The sequence below is a fragment of the Zingiber officinale genome, chromosome 1B, assembly GCF_018446385.1.
Source record: "Zingiber officinale cultivar Zhangliang chromosome 1B, Zo_v1.1, whole genome shotgun sequence".
NCBI classification, from domain to species: Eukaryota; Viridiplantae; Streptophyta; class Magnoliopsida; order Zingiberales; family Zingiberaceae; genus Zingiber; species Zingiber officinale.
Genome location: NC_055986.1, coordinates 48132615 through 48159601, shown reverse-complemented (window position 1 = coordinate 48159601; position 26987 = coordinate 48132615).

Below are 26987 nucleotides of genomic sequence, written 5' to 3'. Positions count from 1 at the left end.
TTGCTTGTGTTCAGCTTGAGCCCATATTGCCTCAATGTCTTGCAAGTCTTCTCTACATCCCTGCACAGATCAACAGCTTGAAGGGACTTAATTAAAATATCATAAACATATACTTCCATATTTCTTCCAATCTGCTTATGGAAGACCTTGTTCATAAGTCTCTAATAAGTTGCTCCTGCATTTTTCAATCCGAAGGGCATAACATTATAACAATAAGTACCCTCAGATGCTATACAACTGACCTTTTCTTGATCCTCTTTTGCTAGGGGGACTTGATGATAGCCTTGATAAGCATCCAGAATAGAGATGTACTCACACCTAGCAGTGAAGTCTACCAGTTGATCGATCCTGGGTAATGGATAATAATCTTTTGGGCAAGACTTGTTGAGATCCCGGAAATCAATGCATACTCTCCATTTGTTCCCTAGCTTGGAGACTAGAACCACATTAGCTAACCAGCTAGGAAATTGTACCTCCCTGATGTAACCAGCCTCCATGAGCTTAGTTATTTCTTCTTTGATGATTTGGTTTTGTTCCGCGCTAAAATTCCTTTTTCTTTGCATGACCGACTGGGCATCTGGGAAGACATGCAAAGAATCCTCCATGACTGTAGAAGAAACGCCCGAGATTTCTTTGGGCATCCAGGCAAACACATCACTATTCTTCTTCAAGCATTGCACCAATTAAGCTTTCAGAATAGGCTCAAGATCAGCAGCAACATAAGTAGTTGCCTAAGGTCGTCCAGTCTGAATTTGGACTTCTTCCTTCTCTTCATAAACCAGAACAGGCTGCTTCTCCTGAATGACATTGACCTCCATTCTTTGAATCTTTCGGGAAGCATTAGTTTCAGCCCGAACTATTTCTACATAACATTTTCGGGCTGTCTTCTGATCACCTCATACTTCTCCAACTTGATCATCAACAGGAAATTTAATTGTTTGACAAAAAGTAGAAACGATCGCCCTAAACTCGTTTAAGGCCGGTCGACCCAGTATCACATTATAAGAGGACGGGATTCGCTTATTTTATTTGTAGCGAACAAAAATAAATATTTAATTCAAAAATAAATATTTAATTCATCGTAATCGTAATTAAAAGAAACAATATATATATTATTTTCCTTGTTGACATAAGTTCTCCTTGTAGATAGATAGAGTTTTCGGATAATTATATTTTTTTCTTTTGTTTTTTATTTATTTAATTTAATATATTAAAATAATATTAATTATTATTTTAACATATATTATAATATTCATTATTATATTACTTATTATTTAAATATATATATATATATTCTAAATATTATAGTTCTACCACCATGAAATAAGATCTCCTTGTTCTCATCAGAGGCTCCTCTCCTAGAGATATGGCTAACTTTATTTGGCCCAACGGTTGTACTTCGTTGCCCGTGAACCCATATAGGGGAGTGACCATTTGTTGAAGTTCACTCGGGTCAATCTGTAATTGATCAAAAGCCTTCTTGAATATAATATTGACAGAACTGCCCGTGTCTATGAAGGTACAAGAAATAGCATAGTTGGCTATCATGGCTGTAATAATCAGGGCATCATCATGGAGTATTTCTACCCCTTCAAGATCTCTAGGCCCAAACTTATCTCGGGACCAGCTGCTCGCTTCATGCTACATCCCATGGCATGAATTTCTAGTCTTCGGGCTTGTGCTTTCCTGGCCCTATTAGAATCCCCATTGGTGGGCCCGCCCGTGATCATATTGATATTAACCCGGACGACATTACTCCTATTTTCTTCTTGTCGGATTGTCATGGCTTCAGAAGGAGCCTTTTCCAACACCTGGCTTGTACCGGCCGGGGTAGGCAATGTCTCTTGCCGAGGTTCGACTGGGCGATATTCCAATTTAAGCGGCCTTTGCTGCCTGGAGTACTACTGCCGATAATAATTTTGCCTCTGGTAGCGCTCCTTGTTTGCTCTTTTATTTCTTAAAACAAAACAATCTTCAGTATGATGACTACTAGTTTTGTGATAAGTGCACCATCTTCTTGGTGCCTCTGGCTATATCTCCACATGCTGCACTGCTTGCGGGCGGTATTCTGGATGGCGATGAGGTGGATGAACCACTCAAGGTCCCCTAGGTGGTGGGACAGGAGTAGGAGCCTTTTCCTTAATCGGAGTAGGAGAAGAGGTGGTGCTCTCTTTTCTGCGGGCGGCTTGAGCTTCCTCAACATTAATAAATTTAGTGGCTCGTTCAATTAAGGAGTCAAAATTGGAAGGAGAATTTCTTACCAGATCTTTAAAGAAATCATTATAATTTAAACCCTGAGAGAAAGCACTCACTAAGATTTCAGTAGTAGCATTAGGTACATCGATAGCTACCTGATTGAACCTTTTGATGTAGGCTCGGATGGACTCTTTGGATGCTTGCTTAATTGAAAATAGACTCCAAGGAGTCTTATGATACCTCTTGTTACTGGAAAATGATGCAAAAAACTTTCTTGAAGTCTTTGAATTTTCGGATGGACTTTTCTGGCAGTCTCTTGAACCAACGTTGTGCAGCTCCTCCAAGGGTAGTAAGAAACATTCGACATTTCACCCCATCAGAGAATTGTTGTAATAATGCTACGTTCTCAAATTTCAATAGATGATCTTCTAGATCTGTTGTTCCAGTGTACTCGTCGATCTGAAGATTTTGATACCGCTTAGGAAGAGGATCATCCTGTACACTTTGAGAGAATGGGGAGATGACTTTTTCTGGTGAGCTATCACTGGTTATCATTTTAATCTTACGCTTTTCTTTGTCCGGTGCTTCACCAGAAGATTCTTGGAACACGAGCCTTCGACCCCCTTGCTCCATGGGAGAAGAAAGAAAGGCTCGCGAACGTCGCGTCGGAGAAACTGCAGCTGGAGGGAAATATGCATGTTCCTCCTCTTCCGGCTCCTTTCCTTTTCGATGCTCAGTAGTTGAAATCGCTAGATTATGAGCTGTTGGCAGAGTAGCTCCAGTATGAGCTTGAAGTTGTTGTTGTTACAAGGCTTTCTGGACATGAGAATTAATGAGGAAATCCAGATCTTCACGACTAATGGTAAGTAGGTTTGATTTTCCAGCCTCTTCCATCTTGTAGTCTTAGATTCAGGTAAAGTTCCCACAGACGGCGTTAAATTTGATCTTGTCTGAGAAGCTTGACAAGATGGAGATCTGAGAGAAAAAACCTACCGCTGGTGAAGAATAATACCTGTAGAACAACGATCCAAGAAACCCAAAGCGGATCGGAAAGAACAGCCACCGAATGCTCCCCTTGAACGAAGATCCGATGACGAGAAAGAAATCCAATCAAAGAGAAACCAAACTCGAAGCTTCCAGGACTTCCTGCGCACAAGAAATCAGCCAACACTATCGTCAGTGACCTAAGACCGAGGTGGGAATCCCTGGCTAGGCCCTCCGACGCTCAAGTTAGTGATCTCTCTTGGTGTGGAAGAAGGAAGAAGAAGACGAACAGTGGTAAAAAATTAGGGTTATGAATGTGCGCAATGATGTGTACTTACGTTGCCAACGGAGAGGATTCCCCTTTTTATACCACTTCATATAACCTCCGTAGTGATGAAGTGGGCCCCGATTTGTTAGAGTTTGTTATAAGATGACGTAAGCTGCGTACTTGCGGTAAATGACTTTTAAGGAATCTTTTTTGTACCCCAGATGTACCTTCTTTGTCGTCTAGTACCTGCAAAATAGTCTAAAAACACATTTCCCGCAAAAACATATAATACCAGTCATACAATCACATATTGCAAATATCTTCCTGCACCGCTTTATTTGAAATATTACTTCTCCTTTGTTTCACAAGTTCTTTTAAATTATTTCTACCTTTCCTACTCGTCCCTCCTGTTTTTACTACATCATAGATAACTTAATATACTAATGTTTCCTGTATTGATCGAGGCTGAGCTTAATTAGGTTTGATCAATTATTATTACCTCTCATGAGGCTCCTGGGGCAGTGCTCGTCCGGGCTCCTTTATGTTTATTATTCTAGCTAGCCCTGGGCTATATTTTATCAAGTATCTTTTCAAGGTATTAGTCAACCCGGTTGATATTGGCTTTCCTTCTTAAATGCATGTCTTAGTCGATATTAGTCTACTCACTCGGAAGTGTATCTCGACCGATATTGGCCTTCCTTCTTAAAGGAATGTCTCGGTCGATACTGGCCTACTCACTCGGAAGTATATCCCTGCTGATATTGGCCTTCCTTCTTAAAGGAATGTCTCGGTCGATACTGTCCTACTCACTCGGAAGTATATCCCGGCCGATATTAGCCTTCTTTCTTAAAGGCATGTCTTGGTCGATATTGACCTGCCTCCTTGGAGGCACATACCCTAACCGATATTGACCTACTTCCTTTGAAGTATATGCCGACCGATATTGTCCTACCTTCTTAAAGGCATGTCTCAGTCGATATTGATATACCTCCTTTGAGGTATATGCTGATTGATATGGGTCTTCCTCCTTGGAGGCATATCCCGGCCGATATTGGCCTACCTCTCTTGAGGTATATGTCGGCCGATATTGGCCTAGCTTCTTAAAGGCATGTCTCGGTCGATATTGGTCTACCTCTCCTGAGGTATATCCCGGCCGATATTTACCTATCTTCTCTGTTTGGTCATCTCCTTTCCCTTCCTTATCGGGGACCCATGAAATCTACCCCATATTAGAAATCATCCACATATTTTAATAGAGAAATTTTAATTTATAAAATTTCCTTTTATAACCAACCATGAAGGGAAAATTAATAGAGAAATTTTTATTTTAAAAATTTCCAGAAACAAATAAGGAAGTTTTAATTTTATGTTTAAAACTTGCCTTATTTGGAGCATGTGATGTGGCCGGCCATAGTATGGGTTAAAAGGAATTTTTAATTAAATTTTCCTTATTAACCTATGGAAAGGAATATAATGAGATTTTAATTATAATTAAATTTTCTTATTTACCAAGACCAAGGAATATACAATAGAAGGTAGGGGTGCCTTCATGAAACCACTCTCTTCTATTTTCCTCTTTTTTTCTTCCTTGGTGGTGGCCGGCCCTATCATCTCTTCCTCTCTTCTTTACCAATCAAATCCGGCCACCAAAAGGATGCTTGGTGGATTCTCATATCGGTATATCATTGCCCACACAACATCCGAGATAAGAAGAGGAATACAATAGAAGATCAAGAGGTTGTTGCTTACAAAGAAAGGTATAACTAGTAATTGTTTTCCGCATCATACTAGTTTTCTTTGTATGAATTCCAAACACAAGAGGCATATGATTCTAGATTTCAAATTTTTGATTCGAGTTTGTGTTTTTTTTTGTTTTTTGAATTTGTGATTCGATTGTTCTATTTGATTAAACCTAGGGTTATATAAGGAAATTAAATATTAAATTTCTTTAAAAGGCTTTATCTAGGCGGTGGAGGATGATCCCATACCCAAGAAGGCCTAGTACCTCGCCTTGCAGTCTTGGAAGCAAATTTTAGAAATTAATATTTAATTGAATTTATTACATGGGTGGATTTGGATCAATAATGTTAAGTTCCGTTTGCAATTCTTAATTTAATTTCTAAAGAACACAATAGGTTGTTAGTAAAGGTTCAGGACATGTACAAAATTTTTATACAGGGGAACCGGTATGATATTCCGCATAGCAACCAACAACTATAAGGAAATTAAATATTAAATTTCATTGAAAGATTTTGTCTAGGAAGTGGTGGATGCTCCCATACCCAAGAAGGCCTAGTGTGTCGCCATGTTTAACCTGGAAGCCAATCTCTAAAATTAATATTTAATTAAATTTGTAACGTGGGTAAATTTTGATCAATAATGTTAAGTATCGTTTGAGATCCATGTCTAAACCTCTAAGAACAGATGAGTTAAATTTGGAATCAATAATGTTAAGTTCTGTTTGCAATTCCTAATTTAATTTCTAAATAACACAAATAGGTTTTTAGGAATGGTTCAGGACTTGTATAAAATTTTTGTATAGGGGAACCGGTACGATATTCCCAATAGCAACCAACAATATGCCCCTCTTGACCACACGTATAAAAGGCACTAGTGCCTTTGCGACAGATTCTCGGATGCATCTTCCCACACGTGAGACACGTAGCATACTTAGGCTGCTTGCTTACGGATACTCCCTATTTATTACTCCACTGCTTCCTCTTGGAGCTCCCCTTCTAGGTTGGACCTTGGCCCTGGGGTTTCTGAGTGGCAGAACTCCCTTGACTTTTATTCTCAATCAGTACTGGCTTCTGCTGCTTGATGCTATTCAGGTAATCCTCCGTGATCAGGGCACTACTAATAAGCTCCTTTATAGTCTGCGGTCTATTAATTCTGCCAGCTACATTCAGAGCTATATCTAGCCTCAACATCTTTAGCATTAGCCTTACCCTTTCTCGTTCTGTACTGACTAACTCAGGGCATAGACGAGCCAGCCTATTGAATTTCTTCACAGCTTCATCCACTGATAAACTTCCTTGTCAGAATTCTGTGAACTCATCGTAATATTTGTTTGTGAGTCGCATATGAAATAACTCTTCGAAGAACTCAGTCTCGAAGTCAGACTAGGTCATTTGATTCACTATTCTTTTTGCCTTCACCAATTCCCACCATATTCTTGAATCACCAGTGAGGCAGAAGGAAGCGTACTTTATCTTTTCTACCTCCGACCAGTCCAGTAACTCCATTATGCTCTCTAGGGTTTTGAACCATGCCTGACCATCCCATGGTTCATTGGTGCTAGAGAAATTCTCTTCTTTCAGCTTCTGACACTGGATAAGGTATGCTTCATGCCTCACTACCCTTGTAGGGGCTACAGGTGGAACTGATGGAGCCTCGGCCGCAATTGGTGCCACCACATTAGCTTCCGTTGGGACTACAGTGTTGGTTGCTACTCGAAAAACCTAGAGGTTCCACTGTACAAAAATTTGGTACAAAGGTTTGAACCATTTCCTAGCTACCATGTGTTCTTTTAAATTAAATTTTGGATCGCCTGCGGAACTTAACACCTTTGATCAAAAACATAATCTATTCATTCTTTTAGGTTTTGACTTGGGTCTCCTGCGGAACTTAACACGTTCTACCCAAATCACCTTAAGTTATTAATTCCATTAAATATTAATTTTCATAATTGGTTCCCAGTACTGACGTGGCGAGGCACATGGCCTTCTTGGATATGGGAGCAACCACCACCGACTAGACAAAACATTTTATGGAAAGCTAATATTTAATTTCCTAAAATAACTTTAGGTTAACAGAAAATAACAATCAAATCACAAGGGAAAGAAAAACAAAAGAACACTATATCGAAAACAAATTCGAAACTCTAGAATCGTATGCCTCTTGTATTTAGTATTATTTCCAAAAATAACTAGTATGATGCGGAAACAAAAATTACTAGTTATACCTTTTAGAAAGACCTCTTGATCTTCTACCGTATTCCTCTTCTAACCTCGGACGTTGTGTGGGCAACGATCTTCCGAGATGAGAACCACCAAGCACCTTCTTCTTCCTTACAAGTTTCGGCCATCAAAACTTCTCCTAGGATGAAGAGGTTCGGCCACCACCACCATGCTCCAAGGGATGCTAGAAAAGAGGCTTCTTTTCTCTCCTTCTTCTCCTTCTTAGATCCGGCCACCAAAGCTATCTCCACCATGAGAAGGTTTCGACCACACAAAGGAGAGGAGAGGAAAGAAAGGGCCGGCCACACCCAAGGAGAAAAGAGAGGAAAAATAGAATAGAGTCGTTAGCCTTGAAGCCTCCTCTACTCCCTCTTTTATAATCCTTGGTCTTGGCAAATAAGGAAAATTTAATAAAAACTTCCTTAATTCTTTTGCCATTGAAAAGGAAAATTTATTTAATTAAAATAATTTTTTCTTTTCAAATTATAATGGCCGGCCACTCTTCTCCCCAAAACAAGGAGAGTTTTAATTAAAACAAAAATTAAAACTTCCTAATTTGTTTCTAGAAATTTATAAAAATTTCTCCAATAATTTTAATCCCTTCATGATTGGTTAATAAAAAGAAATTTTATAAATTAAAATCTTTCTTTTAAACATGTGGATAATTTCCAAAAAGGAAAGTTATCTCTAAAAATTAAAATCTCCTTTCAATCTACAAATAAGGAAAGATATTAAATCTTTTCTTAATCTTTTGTAGAAACTAATAAAAGAGAATTTTTAATTTTTAAACTTTCTTTTAAATCATGAATATAATTAAAAGGAAAGTTTTTACCAAAATTAAAATCAACCTTTTAATCTACAAATAAGGAAAGAGATTTTAACTCTTCTCTTAATCTTTTGTAGAATCTTATAAAAGGAAGGATTTAAATTTTTAAACTCTCTTTTAAATTATATTATCCACATAAGAAAAATTTTAAAATTAAAATTCCTTCTTATTTTAATAGGGACGACCACATGAATTCACCCATGAACATACCCATGGCCGGCCCTAGCTTGGTCTCCAAGCTAGCTTGGCCGGCCCCTATAGGATGAGTAAGAAGGTGGGTATAGGTGGGTATAGTACTCTATAATTAAGAGGCTACGATAGGGACCGAGAGGAGGAATTGGTTTTGGTCTCTCGATGAAATTAAGCTTCACGTGTTCCCCCCGAACACACAGCGTAATTCCATCAATAATAATTCATTCCACTAAAGAACTATTATTGAACTACCGCACCAATCCCAAATTACATTTTGGGCTCCTTCTTATTATGAGTGTGTTAGTCTCCCTGTGTTTAAGATGTCAAATGTCCACTAATTAAGCGAGTTACTGACAACTCATTTAATTAATATCTTAGTCCAAGAGTAGTACCACTCAACCTTATCGTCATGTCGGACTAAGTCCACCTGCAGGGTTTAACATGACAATCCTTATGAGCTCCTCTTGAGGACATTCTCAACCTAGATCACTAGGACACAGTTTCCTTCTATAATCAACAATACACACTATAAGTGATATCATTTCCCAACTTATCGGGCTTATTGATTTATCGAACTAAATCTCACCCATTGATAAATTAAAGAAATAAATATCAAATATATGTGCTTGTTATTATATTAGGATTAAGAGCACACACTTCCATAATAATTGAGGTCTTTGTTCCTTTATAAAGTCAGTATAAAAGGAACGACCTCAAATGGTCCTACTCAATACACTCTAAGTGTACTAGTGTAATTATATAGTTAAGATAAACTAATACCTAATTACACTACGACCTTCCAATGGTTTGTTCCTTTCCATTATGGTCGTGAGTTACTGTTTATAATTTATAAGGTACTGATAACATAATCCTCTGTGTGTGACACCACACACCATGTTATCTACAATATAAATTAATTGAACAACTACATTTATCATAAATATAGACATTTGACCAATGTGATTCTTATTTCTAGATAAATGTTTATACCAAAAGCTAGGCTTTTAGTATACACTCTAACAATCTCCCACTTATACTAAAAGACTAAGCTGCCATAACTGCTGCCATACATCTGATTCCCAACCCTTCAACATGTCCATCAAAAGCTCTCGCCTTAAGGACCTTAGTGAAAAGATCTATAGGTCATCATCTGATGCATTCTAGGCGGCAACAACTTCTCCTCGTTTATACGATTTTTCGTATTGGGTAGTACTTGCGCTCTATTGTGTTTACTTGCCTTATAGACTTATGGTTTCTTCGAGTTTGTTACTGCACCATTATTATTACAAAAAATTGTAATAATCTTTGGACAAACTAGAAATTATATCTAAGTCTATCTTGAGGTAATTAAGTCATTCAGCTTTTATGGTTTCCTCAGAGGCTTGCCATATACTAAGCTTCTATGGTGGAGTCCAGAAAAATACCTATGCTTATCACTCTTCCATAGTTATGACTTTACCTCCTAAAGTAAACACAAAACCCCGAGGTTGACTTATTATTGTCCCTATCCGATTGGAAGTCAAAATCCACGCAACCCACAGGGACCAAATTAACTGCCTTGTAAGCTAGCATATAATCTCTAGTTCCTCTAGGTACTTTAATATATGCTTTACTGCAGTCCAATGTCCTTGTCTAGGGTTACTTTGATATCTGCTAACTATGCCCTTGGCAAAACAGATTTCTGATCTCGTGCATAGCATACATTAGGTTGTCTAACTGCCGAAACATAAAGAACTGCCTACATGTCCTCAATCTCCTTTGATGTCATCGGAGACATCTCTTTAGATAAAGACACTCCATGCTTAAAAGGTAAGAAACCTTTCTAGGAGTTTTGCATGCTTAAAATGAGCAAGGATTTTTTCGATGTATCAAGCTTGGGATAAGTAAAATATATTTTTTTTCTTGCGATCCCTTATCACTTTGATCTCAAGAATATATACATTCTCCCAAGTCCTTTATATCGAATTGTTTGGACAACCATACCCTTACTTCTGACAACATTTTGATATTGTTTCCAACTACCAAAAATGTTATCTACGTATAGTACAAGAAATACCACCACGCTTCCATCACACCTTTTGTATACACAAGACTTATCCGGTTACTAAATCCATAGATCTGGATTACTTTGATAAACCGGATGTTCCAAGACCTTGAAGCTTTGCCTCAGTCCATAGACTGATTGAGCTTGCACACAAGATGCTCTTAGCCCTTTGCAATGAACCCTTTTGGTTGCTTTATATGGATGCTTTCTTCAAGACTTCCATTAAGGAATGCTGTCTTGACATCCTCTTGCCAAATAGATAAAAGAATCCGGATAGACTTAAGCATGACTACCAGTGAAAAAGTTTCCTTTTTCGTCAAGCCTTGCTTTGAAAGTTACTACCTTCCTATCTATCCCTCTCTTCCTATTATAGACCTTTTTACACCCAACGACTTTTACACCATTTGGTGATTCTACAAGCTTCCAGATTTTATTAGAATACATATATTCTAATTCTTTTATTCATTACTCCTTGCTAAAATGCTGTATCTTTATCTTGGAGTGCTTCATCATATGACCAAAGATCAGGTTCATGTCCTCCAGGGATCGAGTCCAAAAACTCTCCCAAAACATGAACCTATTTAGGTTGCATAACAACCCTCCCACTACAACAAGACACTTTCTGTAATTGTGTATCAATTTGTGATACGTGTTGCAATTTTCTTGTGGTATCTCATCTTGTACAGTTGGTACTAGGTTAGACATGTCCTTTATTATTTCCTTAAGAACAAATTTACTTATGAGCACGTGGTTCATTATATAGTCCTTTTCTAAAAAAATCAGTCATTGATGCTAACAATGACCTTCTGATTTTTAAGACTATAAACCTACTTTTGTTTTTCTTAGGATATCTTACAAACAAGTGAACTCCTATCCAACTTATCATTGTCTCTCTTTAACATATGTGCTGGATTACCCGAATCCGAATATGCTTCAAAATAGGCTTACGCCTATTCAGCAATTCTATATGAGTATAGAGTTCTGACTTTAGAAGGTACTATATTCACTCCTGTTTCCAGAATATATCCTTAAAATGATTTTGATAATATTCTTAATAACTCATCAATCTACTTATTTCCATAAGAGTCCTATACTTTCCTTTTCCTACACCATTATGTTGGGTGTACCAGGTGCAGTTAGTTTGGATTGAATCCCTACTTCTGATAAATGACTCCTAAATTCTCCCAAGAGGTACTTGCCACTACGATCTTACCGTAGTGTCTTGATACTTTTACTTTGTCGTTTCTCCACATCAGCCTCATACTCTTTGAACTAATCAAAGCACTTAGACTTGCGGCACATCAAGTAAATATATCCGTAACTCAAATAGTTGTCTATAAAATAGATGTAATATTTGAAACAACCTCTTGCCTGGATGCTCATAGGATCACACAAATCAGAATGAACCAATTCCAATATATCTTTGACTCCATACCCCTTAGACTTAAAAGCTTCTTAGTTATTTTTCCTTCCAAGTAAGACTCGTAGGTTGGAAATATTTCCACTGCTAATGAACCCAAAAGTTCATCAGCTACCAATGAATCCTACTTAAGTTAATATAACCTAGCTTTAGATGCCAAAGATATAATTGGTTCATTTCTGAAGGTTGCTTTCTCTTAAAGTTAGAAGATGTGTTACTAATTTCTATTTGTTGCATCGTGGGAGTTATTGGATTATAAATTTTCAACCAACATACCAGAATAGATAACTTCCCTATTTTTCTTGATAACAACTTTGTTATCAAAATAGACACAATATCTATTCTATAATAGTTTAGAAACTGAAATCAGGTTCTTTCTAAACTTAGTATGTAAAGACAATTTCTAATAATCCATATTTTATTCCTATTAGAGAATAAACCTCTCCCACTGCAACAGCTGCTATTTTTTGCAGTAATGCCCATGTGGACGGTGTTTTTATTTTGATTTAGTTGTCGAGTTTCCTGGAACCCTGCAATGAATTGCAGACATGATTAATGACATCTGTATCTACACTCCAGGTTCTGGTAGATAACACCACTAGACATGTTTCAACTAATGAATTAAATACACCTAAATTGTTCTTAGTTCTAAGAGGACAGTCTACCTTAATGTCCAAATCCTATTTCCAATCAATTATTATTGGGGCCACTAAGTCTATCCTAAAGTATATCAGCTAGGGATTGACCATCATCCTAAGAATCACAAAAATATTTGGTTAAGACCAACTCCTTAAAAATCCCCATGAATTTTGTATGCTACGTTAGTGTGGACGTATACAAATTCAAAGAGGAAATTTTATCATTTAATTTTATTATCTCGTCAACCTTACTTTATGACGAATAAAATTAATAGTTGGTCTATCTTTAATTAAATATTTGGTCAAGACTTTAAATTTAAAATAATATTCATTCCTCTAACAATACTATTTAAATTTACCAACACCTCAAAACACCGTGAATTTTGCATGCCACGTTAGTGTGGGCGTATACAAAATCAACATTTGTAAGAGGAGGGTTTTACCCATTAACTATCTTGTCAACGTAACTTTATGACAAATAAAATTATCTCAAACACCGTTAATTTTGTATGCCACGTTAGTGTGGAAGTATACAAAATCAATCATTTGTAAGAGGGGTTTTAACCCTTTAATTTTATTATCTTGTCAACCTAGTTTTATGACAAATTAATAGTTGGTTTCATTTGGTCACACAAATAATAGCAGTGACTCCGATGGGGAGGATACTATTAGATGTGTCTAAGTGTATACCATTACTTGACACTAAGTCCATTAATAAGATTATGCCCCTTCCGTTGGGGAAGATCACACGCTCTTAATTAACTTCCTATAGTCATCCAAAAATAGAAGTCTGTTCTAGTGATCTGCAAACAAGCTCATCCGTTATGGAGGAAGGCACTCAGAGCCAACGCGCAAGCTTGTTTGCATCACTTACAAACTAGTAATGGAGACCATGGGATTTACTTAAAAATCCCTCTCCCACTTAGTTATTTATAAATGAGGAATTTTAACTATGCTAGCCTACTAAATATGCATACTAACAAGCACACACAACACAGCATAAAAAACAATAAATAGAAAAACTAATTTTCAACTATTATGGCTTTTATCTATTGCTGTCCTCCGTGTGTCACCAACCCTAGCTGCTGCCATCTTTGGCCACTGTCACCGGGTCTAGTTGTCGCATCCATCTTGCTCCTTATTCCGCTGCGCCTCTGGTCCTTAAAAGGTTCCACGCCTTGCGAAACTTGATTCGCGACATAAATAGAATTTTACATTTTTTGATCCTATATTACTCGAAGGAATGTACATGTATCTAGATCAAAAAAATAAAATCCTAATAAAACTAAATACAGCTCCTGCTGTATTTTATAATACAATCATGCACACACAATAAAATGCCCTTGACATGTCCAAGGGTCCAATCACACACATAATAACTATAAGCCATAATGGTTGGATCCTGCATCCACAAAGTTAGCACATCCTACTATTAATATGCCTAAATTATGTATGACATGTGCATAATTAAACTAATACCAAATACACAGAGGCAATACCCTAGCTCTGATACCAATTGTTGGTTGCTACTCGGAAAACCTAGAGGTTCCACTGTACAAAAATTTTGTACAAAGGTTTGAACCTTTTCCTAACTACCAAGTGTTCTTTTAAATTAAATTTTGGATCGCCTGCGGAACTTAACACGTTTGATCCAAAACTTAATCTATTCGTTCTTTTAGGTTTTGACTTGGGTCTCCTGCGGAACTTAACACGTTCGACCCAAATCACATTAAGTTATTAATTCCATTAAATATTAATTTCCATAATTGGTTCCCAGTACTGACGTGGCGAGGCACATGGCCTTCTTGGATATGGGAGCAACCACCACCGACTAGACAAAACCTTTTATGGAAAGCTAATATTTAATTTCCTAAAATAACTTTAGGTTAACAGAAAAGAACAATCAAATCTCAAGGGAAAGAAAAACAAAAGAACACTATATCAAAAACAAATTCGAAACTCTAGAATCGTATGCCTCTTGTATTTAGTATTATTTCCAAAAATAACTAGTATGATGCGGAAACAAAAATTACTAGTTATACCTTTTAGAAAGACCTCTTGATCTTCTACCGTATTCCTCTTCTAACCTCGGACGTTGTGTGGGCAACGATCTTCCGAGATGAGAACCACCAAGCACCTTCTTCTTCCTTACAAGTTTCGGCCATCAAAACTTCTCCTAGGATGAAGAGGTTCGGCCACCACCACCATGCTCCAAGGGATGCTAGAAAAGAGGCTTCTTTTCTCTCCTTCTTCTCCTTCTTAGATCCGGCCACCAAAGCTATCTCCACCATGAGAAGGTTTCGGCCACACAAAGGAGAGGAGAGGAAAGAAAGGGCCGGCCACACCCAAGGAGAAAAGAGAGGAAAAATAGAATAGAGTCGTTAGCCTTGAAGCCTCCTCTACCCCCTCTTTTATAATCCTTGGTCTTGGCAAATAAGGAAAATTTAATAAAAACTTCCTTAATTCTTTTGCCATTGAAAAGGAAAATTTATTTAATTAAAATAATTTTCTCTTTTCAAATTATAATGGCCGGCCACTCTTCTCCCCAAAACAAGGAGAGTTTTAATTAAAACAAAAATTAAAACTTCCTAATTTGTTTCTAGAAATTTATAAAAATTTCTCCAATAATTTTAATCCCTTCATGATTGGTTAATAAAAAGATATTTTATAAATTAAAATCTTTCTTTTAAACATGTGGATAATTTCCAAAAAGGAAAGTTATCTCTAAAAATTAAAATCTCCTTTCAATCTACAAATAAGGAAAGATATTAAATCTTTTCTTAATCTTTTGTAAAAACTAATAAAAGAGAATTTTTAATTTTTAAACTTTCTTTTAAATCATGAATATAATTAAAAGGAATGTTTTTACCAAAATTAAAATCAACCTTTTAATCTACAAATAAGGAAAGAGATTTTAACTCTTCTCTTAATCTTTTGTAGAATCTTATAAAAGGAAGGATTTAAATTTTTAAACTCTCTTTTAAATTATATTATCCACATAAGAAAAAATTTTAAATTAAAATTCCTTTTTATTTTAATAGGGACGGCCACATGAATTCACCCATGAACATACCCATGGCCGGCCCTAGCTTGGTCTCCAAGCTAGCTTGGCCGGCCCCTATAGGATGAGTAAGAAGGTGGGTATAGGTGGGTATAGTACTCTATAATTAAGAGGCTACGATAGGGACCGAGAGGAGGAATTGGTTTTGGTCTCCCGATGAAATTAAGCTTCTCGTGTTCGCCCCGAACATACAACGTAATTCCATAAATAATAATTCATTCCACTAAAGAACTATTATTGAACTACCGCACCAATCCCAAATTACATTTTGGGCTCCTTCTTATTATGAGTGTGTTAGTCTCCCTGTGTTTAAGATGTCAAATGTCCACTAATTAAGCGAGTTACTGACAACTCATTTAATTAATATCTTAGTCCAAGAGTAGTACCACTCAACCTTATCGTCATGTCGGACTAAGTCCACCTGCAGGGTTTAACATGACAATCCTTATGAGCTCCTCTTGAGGACATTCTCAACCTAGATCACTAGGACACAGTTTCCTTCTATAATCAACAATACACAATATAAGTGATATCATTTCCCAACTTATCGGGCTTATTGATTTATCGAACTAAATCTCACCCATTGATAAATTAAAGAAATAAATATCAAATATATGTGCTTGTTATTATATTAGGATTAAGAGCACACACTTCCATAATAATTGAGGTCTTTGTTCCTTTATAAAGTCAGTATAAAAGGAACGACCTCAAATGGTCCTACTCAATACACTCTAAGTGTACTAGTGTAATTATATAGTTAAGATAAACTAATACCTAATTACACTACGACCTTCCAATGGTTTGTTCCTTTCCATTATGGTCGTGAGTTACTGTTTATAATTTATAAGGTACTGATAACATGATCCTCTGTGTGTGACACCACACACCATGTTATCTACAATATAAATTAATTGAACAACTACATTTATCATAAATGTAGACATTTGACCAATGTGATTCTTATTTCTAGATAAATGTTTATACCAAAAGCTAGGCTTTTAGTATACACTCTAACATACAGGAGAAGCTTGCTGGGTTAGCAGTCAGGGTGGCTATGACCTGCTGTTGTTTTGCCAATTGTCTCTGTAATTGAGTTACTAATTCTTAAAGGTTGGCTGGTGGTGCAGACTCATTTGTCTCAGGCTGAGCTTTATTAACTCTCGGCTGTCTAGTCGGCTATCCTCTAGCCATCTACATATTCATAACCCAACCAGTGAGACATACATCAGCCCATCATCATTCTTACATGCTATTATTAGCACTTTCATGTATAAGCATGCTCTCATTCTTACTTGCAATCATTAGCACTTATTAGCACTTTCATGTATAAGCATGATTAATCTTAACAACAGTTCTTACTAATCATAACAGAAATAAAATGCATAAAAGTTGTGAGAGGGTGCTTTCTTACTTTGAAACTACTAGATCAATGCTTCATGTGTGTGTAGCGGAAGGATGGAGCTTGCTCTAATACTAAACTGTAACGCCCCGATCCTTAAATAGTACTTACCTTATAGGGCAAACGTTACTCTTTCATTATTTTTTTTTTCAATTTTATACTTATATTATATACTGTACGGTTTAGAGACCTACCCTAAATTTGTTTTGACTGATAGGACGTAACTTGGAGCCAAGCAAAGCTGGAAGAGAGTCTAGAGCTTCTAATGGGTCTGGCCGTGTGGCCTTAACCGACCGTTTAGCCTTACTCGAGAAGGAGTGCTACATGGCCGTGTGGCAATGACCAGCGGTGTCACCTTGGTAGTGCACGACCGTGTGAATCTACACAACCATGTCACCTTGGCCAATAGGAAGAGGTGGATAGCCGTGTGAATCCACACGGCCGTGTAACCATGGCCGAGAGGGAGAGAGGCACGCCCGTGTGAATCCACACGGCCGTGTCTCCTTGGCCGAGAGGGAGAGGTGCTCGGCCGTGTGAATCCACATGACCGTGTCACCTTGGCCGAGAAGGAAAGATGCACGATCATGTGAATCCACACAGCCATGTCTCCTTGGCTGAGAGGGAGAGGTGCTTGGGCGTGTGAATCCACACGGCCGTGTCACGGGCCGTGTGGGGGGTCACACTGTTGGGTTCTTCGGGCCGCGAAAACCGCTTTTTCGCGTCACGGAAACCACGAGTCACCCAAAGCCATAGATCTCGTGCAAAGATTCGTAAACAAAATTATCGAAAAACCTTTTTCTTGTACGAGTTTGTAAAAACTTTAGATCTACATTAAAGTTAAGATCATTACCCTTGTAGCGAAGCCCTTCGCGTTCCCGCTTGTCCAAGATGTCGCCGGATCTCTAGTTGTCAAAGTAGACAACCTCTATATGTATCCACACGGACACAAGTAGAAGGAGATGACCAAAACACAAGGTGTGCTAGCACCAATGGAGTGTTCGGCCAAGGAATGGGAGAAGGAGAAGAGAGAGCACCCAAGGGAGAAGAAGAGTGAATGAAATCAATGAGAGGAAATTCAAACAACCCCTTAGCCATCAAGTGGCCGGCCACTCTAGGAGGTGTAACCCCCACATTAATTCCAATTAATGTGGAGACCATTAAGAGTTGTAACCCCCATGAGGTGGCACTCTAGGATGATGTGGATCAACACTATTGGTCCACATCTTGCCACCTCACTAAATGAAATAGCAACAAGTGTAACCTCCTCATTTAATGTGGGCCGGCCACATTAAATGCTATGGAGGCTTGTAACCTCCATGAGGCGGCACACTAGGATGATGTGGATCAACACTATTGGTCCACATCTTGCCACCTCACTAAATGACATGGCAACAAGTGTAACCTCCTCATTTAATGTGGGTCGGCCACATTAAATGCTATGGAGGCTTGTAACCTCCATGAGGTGGCACACATTGATGATGTGGAGCAATCCTATTGGTCCACATCTTGCCAACTCACTAGTGATGTGGCCAAAAGTCAAGTCAAACATGACTTTTATTCTTCCTCTCAAATCAAGTCAAACTTGATCAAATCTCTCTCATGGTTGATCTAATCCGACCATATGATTCAAGTCAACTTAATATAATGAAACTAATTCATTAAATTAAGTTGATTTAATGAGTCATAATCTAAATTAGACTCATTGAATACATGAATCAACTTGAGTCCAACTCAATTAGCCCAATTTGGATTACTCTTAATCCAATATGATTCATCAAATGAATCTAATCCTCTTGGTTCATCATATGAACCAAATCTCCATCTAATTGTCCTTAGTGTGTGACCCTATAGGTTCTTGTAACGTTGGCAATGCCCTAAACCCATTTAGGAGCATAAGTAATGAGCGGTATCTAGCAACACATCATTACTACCCAAGTTACAAGAATGTCGAGATCCGACATCACCTTGTGACTACCAATTGTGACTCCTCACAAAATATGTCAAATGTCCTTCTATCCTTGACATCTAGATTGATCAATGTGAGGCATAGACTGTGTCATCCTCTAATCAATCTAAATCTTGAACTCCAAGTAGACTCACTCGATCAAATGAGCTCAACATCTCATGTTGACTCATTTGGGCATGGCCATGCACTTCGTGGTCTAACTCTATCAAGAATATTGATGTCGCTCCCGTCATATGGGAGGGATAGATCCCATCTACATCACTCACATCCCTCTGCATAATTTATTACATAGCCAGTAATCGCCTTTATAGTCCACCCTGTTACGGGTGACTTTTGACGAAACCAAAGTACATAACTCCTTATGTAGGGATCCATGGTGACTTCAGGTCAAAGGACTAATAGTCATACTAATAGCCACATGAGAAAGTATATAACACTCATATAACGATCCATGATACTTTCTCATGGCGGGTCATTCAGTATACATTCTCTAATGCATACCCATGTGTCAGCTTGATATCTCTATATCCATGACTTGTGAGATCAAGTCATCGAGCTGACCTACATGCTAGTCTTATTGTATTAACATTGTCCCTGAATGTTAATACTCGACTAGGAATGATTTAGAGTAGTGTTCCCTATATCCTCTCACTATCGATTCAACCAATCGATTGATATAGGTAAGAACCTTTCTACATTAGGACGTTACTATACTTATTTTATCTGGCACTAATACAAATAAGCATAATAACCAAAAACCAAATGCCTTAATATATATACATGAATATGATATACATGAGTCCATACAATCATCAAATGATTGGCTCTAGGGCTCTAACTAACAATCTCCCACTAGCACTAGTGCCAATCAGTATAGGCTCTAAGGCCTAATGACCTAGTGTGACCATCATGCTTCCTCTGTACCAAAGCCTTGGACAAGGGATCAGCGATGTTAGCCTCTGTAGGTACTCTGCAAATATTCACATCTCCTCTATCGATAATCTCTCGAATGAAATGGAAACGTTGTAGAATTGCTGTGAACTATGCCAGCTCATATCACTACCATTCAAGCAAAACACGAACCTCGACTGTGATCTTTAATCATCCTGATCGGTCTGGAAGCTACCATTACTGTAACCCTTTACAGCTAGCTTATCATTGCCTCCATATATCAAGAAATATTATTTAGTCCTTCTTAAGTATTTAAGAATATTCTTGACCGCTATCCAGTGACTTTCACCTAGATCTGACTGGTATCTGCTAGTCATGCTCAAAGCATACGAGACATCAGGTCGAGTACATAGTATGGCGTACATGATCGATCCTATGGCTGAGGCATAAAGGATCTGATCCATGCGGTCTCTCTCCTCTCTAGAAGAGGGACCTTGAGTCTTCGAAAGACTCACGCCATGTGACATCGGCAGAAATCCCTTCTTGGAGTTCGGCATGGCAAACTGTAGGAGTACTTCATCAATGTATGTACTCTGACTTAGGCCAAGCAATCTCTTAGATCTATCTCTATAGATCTGTATCCCAAGAATGCGGGATGCCTCACCTAAGTCCTTCATTGAGTAGCAACTCCCTAGCCAGGTCTTGACAGACTGAAGCATAGGGATGTCCTTCCCAATGAGTAGTATGTCATCCACATACAATATGAGGAAGACAACTATGTTTTCTACAACCTTCTTGTAGACACAAGGCTCATCTTCGTTCTTGATGAAACCAAACTGTTTGATCGCATCATCGAATCGAAGATTCTAGCTCCGAGAATGGCCTCTAGCCATTTCTCAGAATCTGGTCTCATCACAGCTTCCTGATAGGTGGTGGGCTCATCCTCTATGAACACAATGTCATCATGGTCAGACAAGAGAAATGAGTATCTCTCAGGCTGACGACGTACTCTATCAGACCTGCGAAGAGGTATGTCTACTTGAACTGGTTGTTGTTCCTCAACTCTTTGTGGAACAACATCATCCACAACACTTTGTGGTTCCAGTTCAATTTCCATCAAGGCATTAGTGCTATTGTTCGCATCTTGAACTTCTTCAAGATCGAACGCGCTCCCACTAGTCTTTCTAGAAACAAAGTTCCTTTCTAGAAAGACCCCAGTCTTTGCCAAAACTACCTTGTGCTGACTGGGAATGTAGAAGTAATATCCCTTAGTTCCCTTGGGATATCCAATGAAATAGCACTTGTCAGATTTGGGTCCTAATTTGTCTGAGTTTTGACGTCGTACGTAAGCCTCTCAGCCCAAAATCCTCATGAAAGACACCTGGGCTTCTCTCCCACTCCATATCCTATATGGTGTCTTTATCACGGCCATGTATGGAACTCGGTTGAGAATGAAAGCTGTCGTGTCTAGAGCATATCCCCATAGATATGTCGGAAGATCTGTGTGACTCATCATAGATCGTACCATATCTAATAGGGTACGATTCCTCCTTTCGGATACACCATTCCACTGTGGTGTTCCAGGAGGAGTGAGTTGGGATAGAATCCCACACTCAGCTAGGTAGTCACGAAACTCATGGCTTAAGTATTCACCACCTCGATCTGATCGAAGTATTTTAATACTCTTGCCAAGCTGGTTCTGTACTTCATTCTTGAATTCTTTGAACTTTTCAAAGGATTCGGACTTATGTGTCATCAAGTACACATAACCGTATCTACTGAAGTCATCAGTAAACGTGATGAAGTACCTATAACCGCCTCTAGCAGCGACATTGAAAGGGCCACATACATCACTATGTATGAGTCCTAATAGATCAGTCGCTCTCTCGCTGTGCCCACTAAAGGGAGTCTTGGTCATCTTGCCTCGTAGGCATGACTCGCATATCTCATATGATTCTAAATCAAATGAGTCCAGCAAACCATCCATATGGACCTGGGATAAGCGCTTGTCATTTATATGACCTAAGCGACAGTGCCAGAGGTAGGTTTGGTTCATGTCATTTGAGTTGAACTTCTTGGTACTAATGTTATAGATAGGGCTCTCAAGGTCTAGAATATAGAGTCCGTTTGTTAGTGGTGCACTACAATAGAACATATCTTTTAAATAAACAGAAAAACATTTGTCTTTTATTATAAAAGAGTATCCTTTCTTGTCTAAACAAGAAACTGAAACTATGTTCTTAGTAAGAGAAAGCACATAACAACAATTGTTGGGATCGTCGGGCCGCGAAAACCGCTTTTTCGCGTCGCAGAAACCCCGAGTCACCCAAAGCCATGGATCTCGTGCAAAGATTCGTAAACAAAACTTTTCGAAAAACCTTTTTTCTTGTACGAGTTTGTAAAAACTTTATATCTACACTAAAGTTAAGATCATTACCCTTGTAGCGAAGCCCTTCGCATTCCCGCTCATCCAAGGTGCCGGATCTCTAGACCGTCAAGTGTACGGTCCTCTAGAAGTATCCACACGAACAATCCTTGATGGAGAAGACCAAACAAAGGTGTGCTAGCACCTTGTCTTGTTCGGCCAAGAGAGGAGGAGAGGGAGAAGAGAGAGCTCTAGAGGAAGAAGATGCAAAATTCCACACTTGAATGCAAAATAAATTTTTTTTATTCCCCACTAGAGTGGCCGGCCACATCTTGGAGGTGTAACTCCCCACATTAATTCTAATTAATGTGGAGACCATTAAGAGTTGTAACCCCCATGAGGTGGCACTCTAGGATGATGTGGATCAATACTATTGGTCCACATCTTGCCACCTCACTAAATGACATGGCAACAAGTGTAACCTCCTCATTTAATGTGGGCCGGCCACATTAAATGCTATGGAGGCTTGTAACCTCCATGAGGTGGCACACATTGATGATGTGGAGCAATCCTATTGGTCCACATCTTGCCAACTCACTAGTGATGTGGCAAAAAGTCAAGTCAAACATGACTTTTTCTCTTCCTCTCAAATCAAGTCAAACTTGATCAAATCTTCTCATGGTTGATCTAATCCAACCATATGATTCAAGCCAACTAAATATAATGAATCTAATTCATTAAATTAAGTTGATTTAATGAGTCATAATCTAAATTAGACTCATTGAATACATGAATCAACTTGAGTCCAACTCAATTAGCCCAATTTGGATTACTCTTAATCCAATATGATTCATCAAATGAATCTAATCCTCTTGGTTCATCATATGAACCAAATCTCCATCTAATTGTCCTTAGTGTGTGACCCTATAGGTTCTTGTAACGTTGGCAATGCCCTAAACCCATTTAGGAGCATAAGTAATGAGCGGTATCTAGCAACACATCATTACTACCCAAGTTACAAGAATGTCGAGATCCGACATCACCTTGTGACTACCAATTGTGACTCCTCACAAAATATATGACATTGTCCTTCTATCCTAGACATCTAGATTGATCAATGTGAGGCATAGACCGTGTCATCCTCTAATCAATCTAAATCTTGAACTCCAAGTAGACTCACTCGATCAAATGAGCTCAACATCTAATGTTGACTCATTTGGGCATGGTCATGCACTTAGTGGTCTCACTCTATCAAGAATTGTGATGTCGCTCCCGTCATATGGGAGGGATAGATCTCATTTACATCACTCACATCCCTCTGCATAATTCGTTACATACCCAGTAATCGCCTTTATAGTCCATCCAGTTACGGGTGATGTTTGACGAAACCAAAGTACATAACTCCTTATGTAGGGATCCATGGTGACTTCAGGTCCAAGGACTAATAGTCATACTAATAGCCACATGAGAAAGTATATGACACTCATATAACGATCCATGATACTTTCTCATGGCGGGTCATTCAGTATACATTCTCCAATGTATACCCATGTGTCAGCTTGATATCTCTATATCCATGACTTGTGAGATCAAGTCATCGAACTGACCTACATGCTAGTCTTATTGCATTAACATTGTCCCTGAATGTTAATACTCGACTAGGAATGATTTAGAGTAGTGTTCTCTATATCATCTCACTATCGATTCAACTAATCAATTGATATAGGTATGAACCTTCTACTCAAGGACGCTATTATACTTAGTCTATTTGGCACTAATACAAATAAGTATAATAACCAAACAAATGCCTTTATTAATATACATGAATATGATATACATGAGTCCATACAATCATCAAAAATGATTGGCTCTAGGGCTCTAACTAACAATCTCCCACTAACACTAGTGCCAATCAGTATAGGCTCTAAGGCCTAAAGACCTAGTGTGACCATCATGCTTCCTCTGTGCCAAAGCCTTAGTCATGGGATCTGCGATGTTAGCCTCTATAGGTACTCTGCAAATCTTCACATCTTCTCTATCGATAATCTCTCGAATGAGATGGAAGCGTCGTAGTATGTGCTTGGTCCGCTGGTGTGAGCGAGGTTCCTTTGCCTTTGCTATAGCTCCATTGTTGTCACAATAGAGCTCAATCGGTTCACACGCTTAGAACCACCCCAAGTTCAAGATGAACTCATGGATCCAACTACCTCCGCCTCGATGCAGAATATACTCGCCTCATAGAATCACCATCGTGTCCCGCTCAACTCTTCCACCACAGACCACCATTTAAGCAAAACACGAACCCCGATTGCGATCGGTAATCATCCTGGTCGGTCTGGAAGCTAGCATCACTATAACCCTTTACAGCTAGCTCATTATTGCCTCCATATATCAAGAAATATTCTTTAGTCCTTCTTAAGTACTTAAGAATATTCTTGACCGCTATCCAGTGATTTTCACCTGGATCTGACTCGTATCTGCTCGTCATGCTCAAAGCATACGAGACATCAGGTCGAGTACATAGCATGGCGTACATGATCGATCCTATGGCTGAAGCATAAGGGATCTGATCCATGCGGTCTCTCTCCTCTCTAGAAGAGGGACCTTGAGTCTTCGAAAGACTCACGCCATGTGACATCGGCAGAAATCCCTTCTTGGAGTTCTGCATGGCAAACCGAAGGAGTACCTTGTCAATGTATGTACTCTGACTTAGGCCAAGCAATCTCTTAGATCTATCTCTATAGATCTGAATCCCTAGAATGCGGGATGCCTCACCTAAGTCCTTCATTGAGAAGCAACTCCCTAGCCAAGTCTTGACAGACTGAAGCATAGGGATGTCCTTCCCAATGAGTAGTATGTCATCCACATACAATATGAGGAAGACAACTATATCCCCTACAACCTTCTTGTAGACACAAGGCTCATCTTCATTCTTGATGAAAACCAAACTGTTTGATTGCATCATCGAATCGAAGATTCCAGCTCCGAGAAGCTTGCTTTAGTCCATAAATGGACCTATGCAGCTTGCATACTCTGCTAGTATGCTGTGGATCTACAAAACCCTCAGGTTGTGTCATGTACATATCCTCGAGTAGGTTTCCATTTAGAAACGCGGTTTTGACATCCATCTGCCATATCTCATCGTCATGGTAGGCTGCAATAGCAAGCATGATCCGAATAGACTTAAACATCGCTACTGGAGAAAAGGTTTCATCATAGTCAATACCATGAATTTGCTTGAAACCTTTAGCTACCAAGCGACCCTTATAGATAAGTCCATCCATGTTAGTCTTTCTCTTAAAGACCCACTTACACCCAATGGGTTTTACCCCTTCAGGTGGATCAACCAAAGTCCATACTTGGTTGGTGTACATGGAATCCATTTCGGATCTCATGGCTTCTAGCCATTTCTCGGAATATGGTCTCATCACAGCTTCCTGATAGGTGGTAGGCTCATCCTCTATGAGCACAACGACATCATGGTCAGACAAGAGAAATGAGTATCTCTCAGGCTGACGACATACCCTATCAGACCTGCGAAGAGGTATGTCTACTTGAACTGGTTGTTGTTCCTCAACTCTTTGTGGAACAACATCATCGACAACACTTTGTGGTTCCAGTTCAACTTCCATCGAGGCATCAGTGCTATTGTTCGCATCTTGAACTTCTTCAAGATCGAACAGGCTCCCACTAGTCTTTCTAGAAACAAAGTCCCTTTCTAGAAAGACCCCAGTCTTTGCCACAACTACCATGTGCTGACTGGGAATGTAGAAGTAATATCCCTTAGTTTCCTTGGGATATCCGATGAAATAGCACTTGTCGGATTTGGGTCCTAATTTGTCAGAGACTTGACGTCGTACGTAAGCCTCACAACCCCAAATCCTCATGAAAGACACCTGGGCATCTCTCCCAGTCCATATCCTATATGGTGTCTTTATCACGGGCTTGGATGGAACTCAGTTGAGAATGAAAGCTGCCGTGTCTAGAGCATATCCCCATAGATATGTCGGAAGATCTGTGTGACTCATAATAGATCGTACCATATCTAATAGGGTACGATTCCTCCTTTCGGATACACCATTCCACTGTGGTGTTCCAGGAGGAGTGAGTTGAGATAAAATCCCACACTCAACTAGGTAGTCACGAAACTCATGGCTAAGGTATTCTCCACCTCGATCAGATCGAAGTATCTTAATACTCTTGCCAAGCTGGTTCTGTACTTCATTCTTGAATTCTTTGAACTTTTCAAAGGATTCACACTAATGTGTCATCAAGTACACATAACCATATCTACTGAAGTCATCAGTAAATGTGATGAAGTATCTATAACCGCCTCTAGCAGCAACATTGAAAGGGCCACATACATCATTATGTATGAGTCCTAACAAATCAGTTGCTCTCTCGCTATGCCCACTAAAGGGGGTCTTGGTCATCTTGCCTCGTAGGCATGACTCGCATATCTCATATGATTCTAAATCAAATGAGTCCAGCAAACCATCCTTATGGAGCTGGGATAAGCGCTTGTCATTTATATGACCTAAGCGACAGTGCCAGAGGTATGTTTGGTTCATGTCATTTGACTTGAACCTCTTGGTACTAATGTTATAGATAGGGCTCTCAAGGTCTAGAATATAGAGTCTGTTTATTAGTGGTGCACTACAATAGAACATATCTTTCAAATAAACAGAACAACATTTGTCTTTTATTATAAAAGAGTATCCTTTCTTGTCTAAACAAGAAACTGAAACTATGTTCTTAGTAAGAGCAGGCACATAACA